The sequence below is a fragment of the Oncorhynchus mykiss genome, chromosome 22, assembly GCF_013265735.2.
Source record: "Oncorhynchus mykiss isolate Arlee chromosome 22, USDA_OmykA_1.1, whole genome shotgun sequence".
Lineage (NCBI taxonomy): Eukaryota > Metazoa > Chordata > Actinopteri > Salmoniformes > Salmonidae > Oncorhynchus > Oncorhynchus mykiss.
In genome coordinates, this window is record NC_048586.1 from 38,916,714 (window position 1) to 38,931,086 (window position 14,373).

The 14,373-nt window shown below is 43.3% G+C and overlaps 1 protein-coding gene across 3 annotated transcripts in view; it reads right to left on the minus strand.

Annotated features, from left to right (window-relative positions):
• The window catches only part of LOC110501854 (cyclic AMP-responsive element-binding protein 1), a 30,258-nt gene extending 17,230 nt beyond the window's left edge, over positions 1 to 13,028 (minus strand). For all 3 annotated transcript variants that reach the window (XM_021579704.2, XM_021579703.2, XM_021579702.2), the window contains exon 1: positions 12,880 to 13,028. The gene's annotated coding sequence lies outside the window, so the exon portion shown is untranslated. The remainder of the gene's footprint in view (positions 1 to 12,879) is intronic.
• Positions 13,029 to 14,373: the final 1,345 nt, after the last annotated feature.

Consider the following 14,373-nt stretch of genomic DNA (forward strand, 5'->3'; position numbering starts at 1 on the left):
CAGAGAACCTCCCTGGTCATCCCTACTGCCTCTGATCTGGAGGACTCACTAGACAGAGAACCTCCCTGGTCATCCCTACTGCCTCTGATCTGGAGGACTCACTAAACAGAGAACCTCCCTGGTCATCCCTACTGCCTCTGATCTGGAGGACTCACTAAACAGAGAACCTCCCTGGTCATCCCTACTGCCTCTGATCTGGAGGACTCACTAAACAGAGAACCTCCCTGGTCATCCCTACTGCCTCTGATCTGGAGGACTCACTAAACAGAGAACCTCCCTGGTCATCCCTACTGCCTCTGATCTGGAGGACTCACTAAATAGAGAACCTCCCTGGTCATCCCTACTGCCTCTGATCTGGAGGACTCACTAGACAGAGAACCTCCCTGGTCATCCCCACTGCCTCTGATCTGGCGGACTCACTAAGCACATGCTTTGTTTGTAAATGATGGTGTTGGACCATGTCCCTGGCTATCTGGAAAGAAAAAAATCAAAAAAAGAAAATGATGCCATGTGCTTTATATAAGGAATTTAAAATGATTTATACTTTTTCTCACCACTGCTTGGAACACCTGTATTTGGGGAGTTTCTCTGATTGTTCTCTGCAGATTCTCTCAAGGTCTGTCGGGTTGGATGGGGAGCGTCGCTGCACAGATAGTTTCAGGTCTCTCCAAAGATGTTTGATCGAGTTCAAGTCCGAGTCATGGCTGGGCCACTCAAATACATTCAGACACTTGTCGCAAAGCCACTCATGCGTTGTCTTGGCTGTGTGCTTAGGGTCGTTGTCCTGTTGGACGGTGTCTGTACTTTGCTCCGTTCATCTTTCCCCCAATCCTGACTAGTCTCCCAGTCCCCTGCCACTGAAAAACATCCCCACAGCATGATGCTGCCAACACCATGCTTCACAGTAGGGATGGTACCAGGTTTCCTCCAATCTTGGTTTCATCAGACCAGAGAATGTTGTTTCTCATGGTCTGAGAGTCTTTTGGCAAACTACAAGCGGCTGTCATATGCCTTTTACTGAGGAGTGGCTTCCGGCCGGACAATTCCTTCAACCTCATGGCTTGGTTTTTGCTCTGACATGCACTGTGGCACCTTATATAGACAGGTGTTGCCTTTCCAATCATTTGAATTTACCACAGGTGGACTCCAATCAAGTTATAGAAACAAGGATGATCAATGGAAGCAGGATGCACCTGAGCTAAATTTTGAGTTTCATAGCAAACGGTCTGAATACTTATGTAAATAAGGTATTTCTATTTTTTTGCAAACATTTCTAAAAACCTGTTTTTGCTTTGTCATTATGGGGTATTGTGTGTAGATTGGTGAAGAAAAACATATTTAATCCATTTTAGAGTAAGGCTGTAACGTAACAAAATGTGGAAAAGGGGAAGGGGTTTGAATCATTTACGAATGCACCGTAACTTTGTCCTCAAAACATTTAACTGAAATAGTGTAGAATTCCATGTATTCCTATAGACGGGTTGGTTGTTTAGCAACAAAACTGAGGTGTGCGCAACTATGGGGCAAAACAGACTGTGGTCGGCTTAGATTGTTGACAACATGTAAACTATATTTTGCATCCAATGTTTATTGAAAACATAAATAAACTTGCACAATGAGCACCTGCTGTGATTGTTATAGCAAATTGTAGCCATATTAGCATTAACATGAAATCAGTGAAAACACCTCTAAACAAGACATGTTATCAAGAACAAGATGAAACTGGTCACTTACGATTCCCCACATGACAGTTCCTTGTAATTGTTGGTAGCTACCTGGCCATCCGGAATGACAACAACTCACAGACTTCTGCCCTATTGAAGAGCGCACATGGTTTTCCCAACATTGTCAGCTAATCCATCTAGGAGAAGTGCAAATATGGCTGACCCGTGAAGAGGTAGAGGTAAAGATTTTTATAACTAACCCAAGATAGACCAGAGCCTGTCGTTTCCAATGGGAGGAAATTAATCATATTGGGCAGAACAAGCAAGGAGGTGGGTGGGGCCAAACACAAGCTAGTGAGATCCTATTGGTTGTATCATTTATTTGTATATTTCCGTTATAGCTGTGAAGTGCGTGTGCAATAACTCAATTCACCCTTCATTCCTTCTAAACGCAATTTTCAGAAACTTTGGCAAAGGGTAAAGTCTACAAAACGCAGTCCACTCTTTTTGTTACACATTCTAGTTTTGGAAACTGTATGGAGATCAAATGTTTCATCAATAAGAAAATTAGCAGAATGTCGGCCAAAATCCATCTCGCTCCATCTTCTCCCACTGCTGGCCATATTTGGAAGTGAGTGGAAACGGCAGCTGTATGCTTCAAATGTTTTACTCTGGTGAAATATCTGGTTTATTGGTCAAACAGGGGTAGTGGCATCACAATATGGCGACCGGAGTATGGGCGACCGGAGTATGGGCGACCGGAGTATGGGCGACCGGAGTATGGCGACCGGAGTATGGGCGACCGGAGTATGGGCGACCGGAGTATGGGCGACCGGATTATGGCGACCGGAGTATGGCGACCGGAGTATGGGCGACCGGAGTATGGCGACCGGAGTATGGGCGACCGGAGTATGGGCGACCGGATTATGGCGACCGGAGTATGGGCGACCGGAGTATGGGCGACCGGATTATGGCGACCGGAGTATGGCGACCGGATTATGGCGACCGGAGTATGGGCGACCGGAGTATGGGCGACCGGAGTATGGGCGACCGGAGTATGGGCGACCGGAGTATGGGCGACCGGAGTATGGGCGACCGGATTATGGCGACCGGAGTATGGGCGAGTGGGTATTTTGAAAGCGCCCTGCTATAGTTTAGACGGTTTTGATTGAGCTGTGTAACTACCGTACATTGAGCTATTATACTGCACAAGTTTGGACTTCTGTTTTGAGGTCAGAGGATGAGTCTTAGTCGAATATAACTGCTAGTTTTACACAAATAATGGTACATTTTCAGTTAGAAAACTGACGATTGTTTATTTTGCATTAAAAGTATTGATGATGGGTGTACTGGGGCTTAATGCGTTGTACGAGTGTGCTTACTGTGACTGTCACCCTGATATCGGCTACTAGGTAGACTTCCCATGCCTTGTTGGACAGCTTGTTAAGTTGGAGAGAAGGGCCCTGTCCCCCCCCGGTGTTGTTGCCATTCATTTTTTTTATTATTTAACTAGGCAAGTCAGTTAAGAACAAATTCTTATTTACAACGACGGCCTCCCGGGGAACAGTGGGGTTAACTGCCTTGTTCAGGGGCAGAACGTAGGGCCGGGCGATATGGCCAAAATATTATATCACAGTATTTTTTTTATTTTTTAATTGATGGTATTTTTGGTTTTTGAATAATACATTTCTACATTTGCTTTATGAGTAGTGAGTGATCCTAGGGTGCTTTATGAGTAGTGAGTGATCCTAGGGTGATTTATGAGTAGTGAGTGATCCTAGGGTGCTTTATGAGTAGTGAGTGATCCTAGGGTGCTTTATGAGTAGTGAGTGATCCTAGGGTGCTTTATGAGTAGTGAGTGATCCTAGGGTGATTTATGAGTAGTGAGTGATCCTAGGGTGATTTATGAGTAGTGAGTGATCCTAGGGTGATTTATGAGTAGTGAGTGACCCCAGGGTGCTTTATGAGTAGTGAGTGATCCTAGGGTGCTTTATGAGTAGTGAGTGACCCCAGGGTGCTTTATGAGTAGTGAGTGATCCTAGGGTGATTTATGAGTAGTGAGTGATCCCAGGGTGCTTTATGAGTAGTGAGTGATCCCAGGGTGCTTTATGAGTAGTGAGTGATCCCAGGGTGCTTTATGAGTAGTGAGTGATCCCAGGGTGCTTTATGAGTAGTGAGTGATCCTAGGGTGCTTTATGAGTAGTGAGTGATCCCAGGGTGCTTTATGAGTAGTGAGTGATCCTAGGGTGCTTTATGAGTAGTGAGTGATCCCAGGGTGCTTTATGAGTAGTGAGTGATCCCAGGGTGCTTTATGAGTAGTGAGTGATCCCAGGGTGCTTTATGAGTAGTGAGTGATCCCAGGGTGCTTTATGAGTAGTGAGTGATCCCAGGGTGCTTTATGAGTAGTGAGTGATCCCAGGGTGCTTTATGAGTAGTGAGTGATCCTAGGGTGCTTTATGAGTAGTGAGTGATCCCAGGGTGCTTTATGAGTAGTGAGTGATCCCAGGGTGCTTTATGAGTAGTGAGTGATCCCAGGGTGCTTTATGAGTAGTGAGTGATCCCAGGGTGCTTTATGAGTAGTGAGTGATCCCAGGGTGCTTTATGAGTAGTGAGTGATCCCAGGGTGCTTTATGAGTAGTGAGTGATCCTAGGGTGCTTTATGAGTAGTGAGTGATCCCAGGGTGCTTTATGAGTAGTGAGTGATCCCAGGGTGCTTTATGAGTAGTGAGTGATCCCAGGGTGCTTTATGAGTAGTGAGTGATCCTAGGGTGCTTTATGAGTAGTGAGTGATCCCAGGGTGCTTTATGAGTAGTGAGTGATCCCAGGGTGCTTTATGAGTAGTGAGTGATCCCAGGGTGCTTTATGAGTAGTGAGTGATCCCAGGGTGCTTTATGAGTAGTGAGTGATCCCAGGGTGCTTTATGAGTAGTGAGTGATCCTAGGGTGCTTTATGAGTAGTGAGTGATCCCAGGGTGCTTTATGAGTAGTGAGTGATCCCAGGGTGCTTTATGAGTAGTGAGTGATCCCAGGGTGCTTTATGAGTAGTGAGTGATCCCAGGGTGCTTTATGAGTAGTGAGTGATCCCAGGGTGCTTTATGAGTAGTGAGTGATCCCAGGGTGCTTTATGAGTAGTGAGTGATCCTAGGGTGCTTTATGAGTAGTGAGTGATCCCAGGGTGCTTTATGAGTAGTGAGTGATCCCAGGGTGCTTTATGAGTAGTGAGTGATCCCAGGGTGCTTTATGAGTAGTGAGTGATCCTAGGGTGCTTTATGAGTAGTGATTGATCCTAGGGTGCTTTATGAGTAGTGAGTGATCCCAGGGTGCTTTATGAGTAGTGAGTGATCCCAGGGTGCTTTATGAGTAGTGAGTGATCCCAGGGTGCTTTATGAGTAGTGAGTGATCCCAGGGTGCTTTATGAGTAGTGAGTGATCCCAGGGTGCTTTATGAGTAGTGAGTGATCCCAGGGTGCTTTATGAGTAGTGAGTGATCCCAGGGTGCTTTATGAGTAGTGAGTGATCCTAGGGTGCTTTATGAGTAGTGAGTGATCCCAGGGTGCTTTATGAGTAGTGAGTGATCCCAGGGTGCTTTATGAGTAGTGAGTGATCCTAGGGTGCTTTATGAGTAGTGAGTGATCCCAGGGTGCTTTATGAGTAGTGAGTGATCCCAGGGTGCTTTATGAGTAGTGAGTGATCCCAGGGTGCTTTATGAGTAGTGAGTGACCCCAGGGTGCTTTATGAGTAGTGAGTGATCCCAGGGTGCTTTATGAGTAGTGAGTTATCCCAGGGTGCTTTATGAGTAGTGAGTGATCCTAGGGTGCTTTATGAGTAGTGAGTGATCCCAGGGTGCTTTATGAGTAGTGAGTGATCCCAGGGTGCTTTATGAGTAGTGAGTGATCCCAGGGTGCTTTATGAGTAGTGAGTGATCCTAGGGTGCTTTATGAGTAGTGAGTGATCCCAGGGTGCTTTATGAGTAGTGAGTGATCCCAGGGTGCTTTATGAGTAGTGAGTGATCCTAGGGTGCTTTATGAGTAGTGAGTGATCCCAGGGTGCTTTATGAGTAGTGAGTGATCCCAGGGTGCTTTATGAGTAGTGAGTGATCCTAGGGTGCTTTATGAGTAGTGAGTGATCCCAGGGTGCTTTATGAGTAGTGAGTGATCCCAGGGTGCTTTATGAGTAGTGAGTGATCCCAGGGTGCTTTATGAGTAGTGAGTGATCCCAGGGTGCTTTATGAGTAGTGAGTGATCCCAGGGTGCTTTATGAGTAGTGAGTGATCCCAGGGTGCTTTATGAGTAGTGAGTGATCCCAGGGTGCTTTATGAGTAGTGAGTGACCCCAGGGTGCTTTATGAGTAGTGAGTGATCCCAGGGTGCTTTATGAGTAGTGAGTGATCCCAGGGTGCTTTATGAGTAGTGAGTGATCCCAGGGTGCTTTATGAGTAGTGAGTGACCCCAGGGTGCTTTATGAGTAGTGAGTGATCCCAGGGTGCTTTATGAGTAGTGAGTGATCCCAGGGTGCTTTATGAGTAGTGAGTGATCCCAGGGTGCTTTATGAGTAGTGAGTGATCCCAGGGTGCTTTATGAGTAGTGAGTGATCCCAGGGTGCTTTATGAGTAGTGAGTGATCCCAGGGTGCTTTATGAGTAGTGAGTGATCCTAGGGTGCTTTATGAGTAGTGAGTGATCCTAGGGTGCTTTATGAGTAGTGAGTGATCCCAGGGTGCTTTATGAGTAGTGCGTGATCCTAGGGTGCTTTATGAGTAGTGAGTGATCCCAGGGTGCTTTATGAGTAGTGAGTGATCCCAGGGTGCTTTATGAGTAGTGAGTGATCCTAGGGTGGCAACACATACATTCTAAGTGATTTCAATGGGGCTTTCTCCATTCTGATGGTTTTATACTGTTCAATTCAATACCTTTATAATTTCTTCATTTCCTGCACTCAATTGCAGTGGTGGAAAAAATATCCAATTGACATACATGAGTAAAAGTAAAGATACCTTAATAGAAAATGACTCAAGTGAAAGTCATCCAGTAAAATCCTATTTGAGTAAAAGTTCAAAAGGTTTTGTTTTTAAATGAACTTAAGTATCAAAAGTAAAATAATAAATAATTTCAAATTCCTTACATTAAGCTAACCAGATGGCCACAATTTTCTTGTTTTTTATTTAAGGATAGCCAGAGGCATTCTCCAACACTCAGACATAATTTACAAACAAAGCATTTGTGTTTAGTGAGTCCGTCAGATCAGAGGCAGTAGGGATGACCAGGGATGTCCTCTTGACAAGTGCGTGAATTGTCCTGTCCTTCTAAGCATTCAAAATGTAACGGAATACTTTTATGTGTCAGGGAAAATGTATGGAGTAAAAAGTACACTATTTTCTTTAGGAATGTAGGTAAGTAAAAGTAAAAGTTGTCAAAAATAAAAAATAGTAAAGTAAAGCACAGATACCAAAAAATAAAATGATGTTAGAACTTGAAAGTATTTTTACTTAAGTACTTTACACCACTGCTCATTTGAGATCATTTCCACACTGCCACGTCGGGCTGCACGATATGGGCAAATCATCTAGGACTTCATTTTAACCAAATGTTGCAATTGCGATTTGACTTGCGAATTAGAGCAAAACTGTTGGAATCATGGAAATAGAATGACTATTCTAATTCTATATTTAGAATATAATAGTGGGCACTTTGAATACAGTGTTGTTTGAGATGACAACGAATTAAAATGCCAGGGAAGTTACTGTGACAGGGTAGGAACTAAAGTGTTGATAAGTGTTTCCTAGGGGACCCTATAAGCTTTGGCGACATTGCATGTTCTCTTAGCTACTTCATGTAGCTAACCTATTCTTGCTTTGCATATTCCTCTTCGATTTAGAAGATACTGTTGCACAAACAACATACTGATTAGGTCTACACCATCATTGGCATTATCATGCTGTATTAGCTAGCTACGTTTGCTCTTACTCAGTACATTTATTAGCTGGCTAGCTATTACCATTAGCAGCAAACAATTAGCGTCTCACAAGATTTAGGGCAACGTGCTAAGAAAAGACAAACTAGCTGTTTGCTGATGTAAGAAACACAAACTAATAGTGTCACTATAGAACGCTAGTTGATTTATATTAAGAAGCAAAGAGAAAACAGCATTGCTGTCATCAACACTGTTGCATGTGCTGCATTGACCATGATGGGTTGTTCAAGAACAAGTCGCCTCTAAGAGCCGGCTCTTGAAGGTGAACGTTGAGAGCCGGCTCGCATATCAGAAGAGCCTAATCTATTTATTAAATTATTACAAAATTAAGATATGAATAATCAAAAGATTTAAATTCATAGAATTAACTAATTTAAAGAACAAAAAAATAAATAAAATACAGTGCCTTGCGAAAGTATTCGGCCCCCTTGAACTTTGCGACCTTTTGCCACATTTCAGGCTTCAAACGTGAAGATATAAAACTGTATTTTTTTTGTGAAGAATCAACAACAAGTGGGACACAATCATGAAGTGGAACGACATTTATTGGATATTTCAAACTTTTTTAACAAATCAAAAACTGAAAAATTGGGCGTGCAAAATGGTTGTTGATTCTTTACACAAATCACAAATGCTCTCCATCCAACCTCACTGAGCTCGAGCTGTTTTGCAAGGAGGAATGGGAAAAAATGTCAGTCTCTCGATGTGCAAAACTGATAGAGACATACCCCAAGCGACTTACAGCTGTAATCGCAGCAAAAGGTGGCGCTACAAAGTATTAACTTAAGGGGGCTGAATAATTTTGCACGCCCAATTTTTCAGTTTTTGATTTGTTAAAAAAGTTTGAAATATCCAATAGATGTCGTTCCACTTCATGATTGTGTCCCACTTGTTGTTGATTCTTTACAAAAAAATACAGTTTTATATCTTTATGTTTGAAGCCTGAAATGTGGCAAAAGGTCGCAAAGTTCAAGGGGGCCGAATACTTTCGCAAGGCACTGTATATGAGCAGTAGATGAGAATGTAGTATCAGTAGACAAAACATGAACCTGAACTAATAAGTTACTGTTCTCTCTTTTCAGCTATGTGACAGCTTCAAAAATGATACTCCTGTGTCAGGGTCTGCAGCGAATCACAGCCAGCTGCCAGAGAGAAGCAAATGCAACCACGTGTGACATAGAGTTGATGGACACCCTATGTTCATCAATGGACAGAAAGTTCACACAGAATGGAATATAATCACGTGCTATCAGAAACCACTGCACTTGACCCCAGCTTTAAGAAGCTAGCCTTCAGTGATGCCAGAGCGATTGATGAGGCTCTTCAAAGAATAACCTCAGCAGCAGGGAGGGACAGCCCCAGCAGACAGCTGGCTCAGGCACCAGGGCAACAGGAAGAAGAGGGATCAGATGGAGCAGAAGCACCAGCAGTAGTGCCACAAACGTCTGCTGTTTGACAAGAGAGCAACTGGGGATGCAGCACGAAGGAATCCCTCAGTAGATGCCATAATGGAGGTGCGATCTTATTTGGAGGAGCCCCTCCTCCAAAGATCTGCAGACCCTCTGAGCTGGTGAAAGAACAAGGCCTCTGTCTACCCATGGATTACTAAAGTCATGACAGGGAGACTCTGCATAGTGGCCACATCCGTTCCCTCTGAGAGGGTCTTCTCGAAAACGGGACAAATAACTACTGAGAGAAGAAACCGCATCAGCCCCTCGAAAGTGAATCTCTCATAAAAGCTCAATCTGGTCTGCATTGCTGTGTGCTGCTGTTTATAACATGGCAGTAAAGAAGAGAGAGAAGAGGGACCAGTTTTCACTGGGATGCTGTTTATAACATGGCAGTAAAGAAGAGAGAGAAGAGGGACCAGTTTTCACTGGGATGCTGTTTATAACATGGCAGTAAAGAAGAGAGAAGAGGGACCAGTTTAATGTTTTCACTGGGATGCTGATTATAACATGGCAGTAAAGAAGAGAGAGAAGAGGGACTAGTTTCATGTTTTCACTGGGATGCTGATTATAACATGGCAGTAAAGAAGAGAGAGAAGAGGGACCAGTTTCATGTTTTCACTGGGATGCTGATTATAACATGGCAGTAAAGAAGAGAGAGAAGAGGGACCAGTTTCATGTTCACTGGGATGCTGATTATAACATGGCAGTAAAGAAGAGAGAGAAGAGGGACCAGTTTCATGTTTTCACTGGGATGCTGATTATAACATGGCAGTAAAGAAGAGAGAGAAGAGGGACCAGTTTAATGTTTTCACTGGGATGCTGATTATAACATGGCAGTAAAGAAGAGAGAGAAGAGGGACCAGTTTCATGTTTTCACTGGGATGCTGATTATAACATGGCAGTAAAGAAGAGAGAGAAGAGGGACCAGTTTCATGTTTTCACTGGGATGCTGATTATAACATGGCAGTAAAGAAGAGAGAGAAGAGGGACCAGTTTCATGTTTTCACTGGGATGCTGATTATAACATGGCAGTAAAGAAGAGAGAAGAGGGACCAGTTTCATGTTTTCACTGGGATGCTGATTATAACATGGCAGTAAAGAAGAGAGAGAAGAGGGACCAGTTTCATGTTTTCACTGGGATGCTGATTATAACATGGCAGTAAAGAAGAGAGAGAAGAGGGACCAGTTTCATGTTTTCACTGGGATGCTGATTATAACATGGCAGTAAAGAAGAGAGAAGAGGGACCAGTTTCATATTTTCACTGGGATGCTGCAGTTCTGCACATTATTTATGTTTTATTTGATATGATGCAATATTCTATTATCATGTTGTTCAGATTGTATTCGTTTTGAATGGTTAGATATGCACTTTTTTATATACATTATAAAGTTATACTTTAAATGCAAATGTTTAATAGCATTATTTTTCATAACAAACCAATGCATGTCTAACTAAATACATTGTGGTTAAGGTAGAGTATGATTTAATTTAATAATTTCATTATAATTATTTTAACACCAATCATAGTCAAACTATCGCAAACTGTTTTTACTTGAAGAAATACAAAACATTTTTTCTAAAGGGCCGTTTGGGACCCAAAGAGCCGGCTCTTTTGGGTGAGCTGAGCCGAACGAGCCGGAATGCCCATCACTACCATGCAGACTGAACTCTAGAGTCTCGTCTTAGGTTGAGGAACATCAAATGCGCTCCTTGAGTGACAGGGGGCGTGGCTAGGTCTGTGTTGAAAGTGGCGCAGAGAGAAAGAGAGATGACTCAAGTTGCGAAGTAAACTATAAAAATGGACATGGCGTCTCACATTTAACAAAGCAAACATTCAAACACCGGTATAGAAGGTAAAGTAAATACCCAAATCGGTCCCTGCATAAATACTGGTATATAATAAAATACGATATACTGCCCCTTCCTATCAGAACGACACATTTTTACCTTGTCAGCTCGTGGATTTGATCTAGCAACCTTAGGGTTGCTGGCCCAACACTCAAACCACTAGGCTACCTGCCGCCTCATGGCCTTTCCATTGATAGTAGACTATGTATCAACGTGACATCTACACGGTTATCAGTATTAATTATTTATTGTGTAGGCTGCTATCCTGCTTGAAGTAAAATCACGTGAGAGAAAAAAATATGGCCAAGTTAGCAACAGGCAAGACAACCTTGATACCCAGCAGGCTTGGCTCCCGAGTGGCGCAGCGGTCAATGGTAGAGGCGTCACTACAGACCTTGGTTCGAATCCAGGCTGTATCACAACCATAGGGTGGCACACAATTGGCCCAGCGTCGTTCGGGTTTGGCTGTCATTGAAAATAAGAATTTGTCCCTTAATAACTACTTGCATATATATTTTTTTTTTGAAGGCTACAGGAATCACTTCAAGTAAGCAGGCACGTCGATACAGCACTGGCCGCCTGCCTATCGTCTCGTCGCAGCCCAATCAGCCATGCAAAACGGTCAGGAGTGGCAACAAATCTGCCCAATTAGATGATTTGTTTTCCATACACCCACTCCGGCCGCCATATTGGACTGCAGCTACCCATGCTTGGCCTCTCAATGGCCAACACATAGCATCAGCAATCCTGGGTTTATATACATAACTGACTGAGCCGGAGGAGCGCGTAACTGTGCTGTTCAATTCATTGCGGCCAGCAGGTCAAACGAACGACTAAAACGAACGAGTCACTCTGAAAAACGAAGCATATCTCTCGAGTCAGGAAAAAGTCGTTCATAAAGAACGAACAGTCCACGAACTGCACATCACTACCAATCAGTAGATAAGAAAATAGGCTAAACTCAGTGACAAGGCAGAGAGCCACATGGAGAGTGGGACCGACGCCTCTGTGTGGCATACAATACATGCATAGGTTACCATTGGTTTTACATTTAGGTCAATATCATTTAGGTCAACTTTTGGGAGCAATATGAAACAATATAATTCTGTATAATAAGTAAATATCCCAAAATGGGCCTGCAAAAAAACAACAGTGGCCTGTGTTTGAGGTTTCGACTAGGCTACACTTGCTTTAACATTGTTTTGGCAAACAAAAAACGACTAGAAACAAATAGACTAGTATGACGGGCCATATTATTGTAGGGACATATTGTAGCGACCCAGGCATTTAGACACATAAACCACATCCAAATCTGGGCTCGTATCTAGGTTAATTTATTTTAGACAAGGCAAGCAACAACGCTCCTCCCCCCAAAATAGTTGATTTAACTATAGAGGACAAAAACAAAATACAAAAATGTCATAATTTCATATTATGGAGCCGATACATAATCTTGCACTTTAAGAATTGAAGTTCAAGAATACCCAGATTTTTCGTAACAAACATTATATAGCAGTCGAGTTTGGTTTAACCCCTACATTTTGTAGGCTACATGCAATCTAGACAGCTACCTTTGCATTGCTATTCTACAGGCTAGGCTGCTGGGCAAGACCAAATACGCGCAAATTAGCCTTCAATCTTTATAGGGACAGACAGACTATGATTTCATGACAGGGCGAATTTGCTTGGAAAATCGCATCACATAATATGCAGTCCAAACAAGCAACGTTCCACTCGATCCTGCCGGCGGGCTAGCCTACTCCTCAATCCCTGTTTTTTTCCAGGCTACTCCCCGCCGCAGCAGCCTCCCCTCCCTCCATGTCTGCATGACTGCCTGTAACAAGCCCGCCGCCATGATCTCTTTGTCCCTCCGGGCCGAACCCGGACAGGTTATATGTTATTTGGGACACGCCTTGTCTCTCTTCCTCCCGGACACTAGTCTTCTCTTACCGATACAGACTCCCTCCGTCACTCCCGGGCCCTCGGAGCTCCACTTTTATTCAGGCCGACACGTAAGAGACCGCGTCAGGCTACACCTCCGTCGCGTCACCGAGAACAACAACAGAGTACGAGAGGGAGGAAAATCAAATCGTCAGCGGCACAATCGAGAACAACCGAATGAAAAGCGGAACAAGCCGAATGGCTGACGGAGTTAACCGAAGTGATCCCGAAAGTGAGCGGAAAATAACGAACATTTAGGTTAGACACGTTGCATGCAAACGCTGTCCAAATTGTAATCTTTCGGTTACAATGTAGCATATCTTCTTCTTTCTTTTTTTACATTTCGGTAGGTTACTCTGTAGCTACTAGTTGGCACCTGCCAAGTACACTTGTTAGGATGTGGCTACCTGTGGTGTGTATGTATTATTGATCTTAAATAAATAAAAAACGAGACTAATAATTGCTACCATTGACAGTGTAGGAACAGGGGTGTAGCGGTACCTGGATCACAGGGCAACTAATGCTCCCTCACTTTCTTCAATTTGAGAATACATGGAGCTGGTTAAACTATTTCTGGAAAATTAATAAGGATAAATTCTAAATACATTTTGTTTAATTACCACTAACATTCAATGAAAAACAAAAGACAAACCAAATAAATATGTATAGCAGCCTAGATGTAACGGGCTTCCTCCTCGTCGTCTGAGGAGGAGTAAGGATCTGACCAAAGCGCAGTGTGGTAATTGTTCATGATGTAATCTTTAATGAAAACGAACTGAACACTGAAATACAAAACAATAAAGTGAACTAATGAAAACCGAAACAGTACCGTGTGGACCAAACACTCACAAACCAAAAGTGAAACCCAGGCTACCTAAGTATGATTTTCAATCAGAGACAACTAATGACACCTGCCTCTGATTGAGAACCATACTAGGCCGAACACAAAAACCAACATAGAAAAACAAACATAGACTGCCCACCCCAACTCACGCCCTGACCATACTAAAACAAATAATAAAATAACAGAACTATGGTCAGAACGTGACACTAGAGGTAAGTAAATTAGGATTTCGTCCCTGTCTTTTCTCTGGTGGCGAGAATAATGAAAGACTGTAGGCTACATGTGTGCTCGTTTAGTAAAGAATGATTCATTTGCATTTTACATTAGAGAACCAAATATAATAGCATAGCATAGTAGGCCTATAAGGTTATTGTTACACCAAAAATACTTCCTGAGTAGGATGTCAGGTGTTGTTGCTGTCATGTTTGACAGCCATTTGAGAGCCATGCATGCTGTCTTTACAATTGTCTGAGGTGTGGTTTTGGAGCTGGTGGGTGGGTGGGGGGGGGGGGGGGGGGGGGGGGGGGGGGGGGTATTAATGTATTAATGTACATATAGGTACACAAATAATGGTTGGTGTTACTGTTTTTTTCTTAATGTCACTGTGAAATAACTGTCAAGACAGCAAGAGGGCGGTATAAAACCACTATATTTGGGAT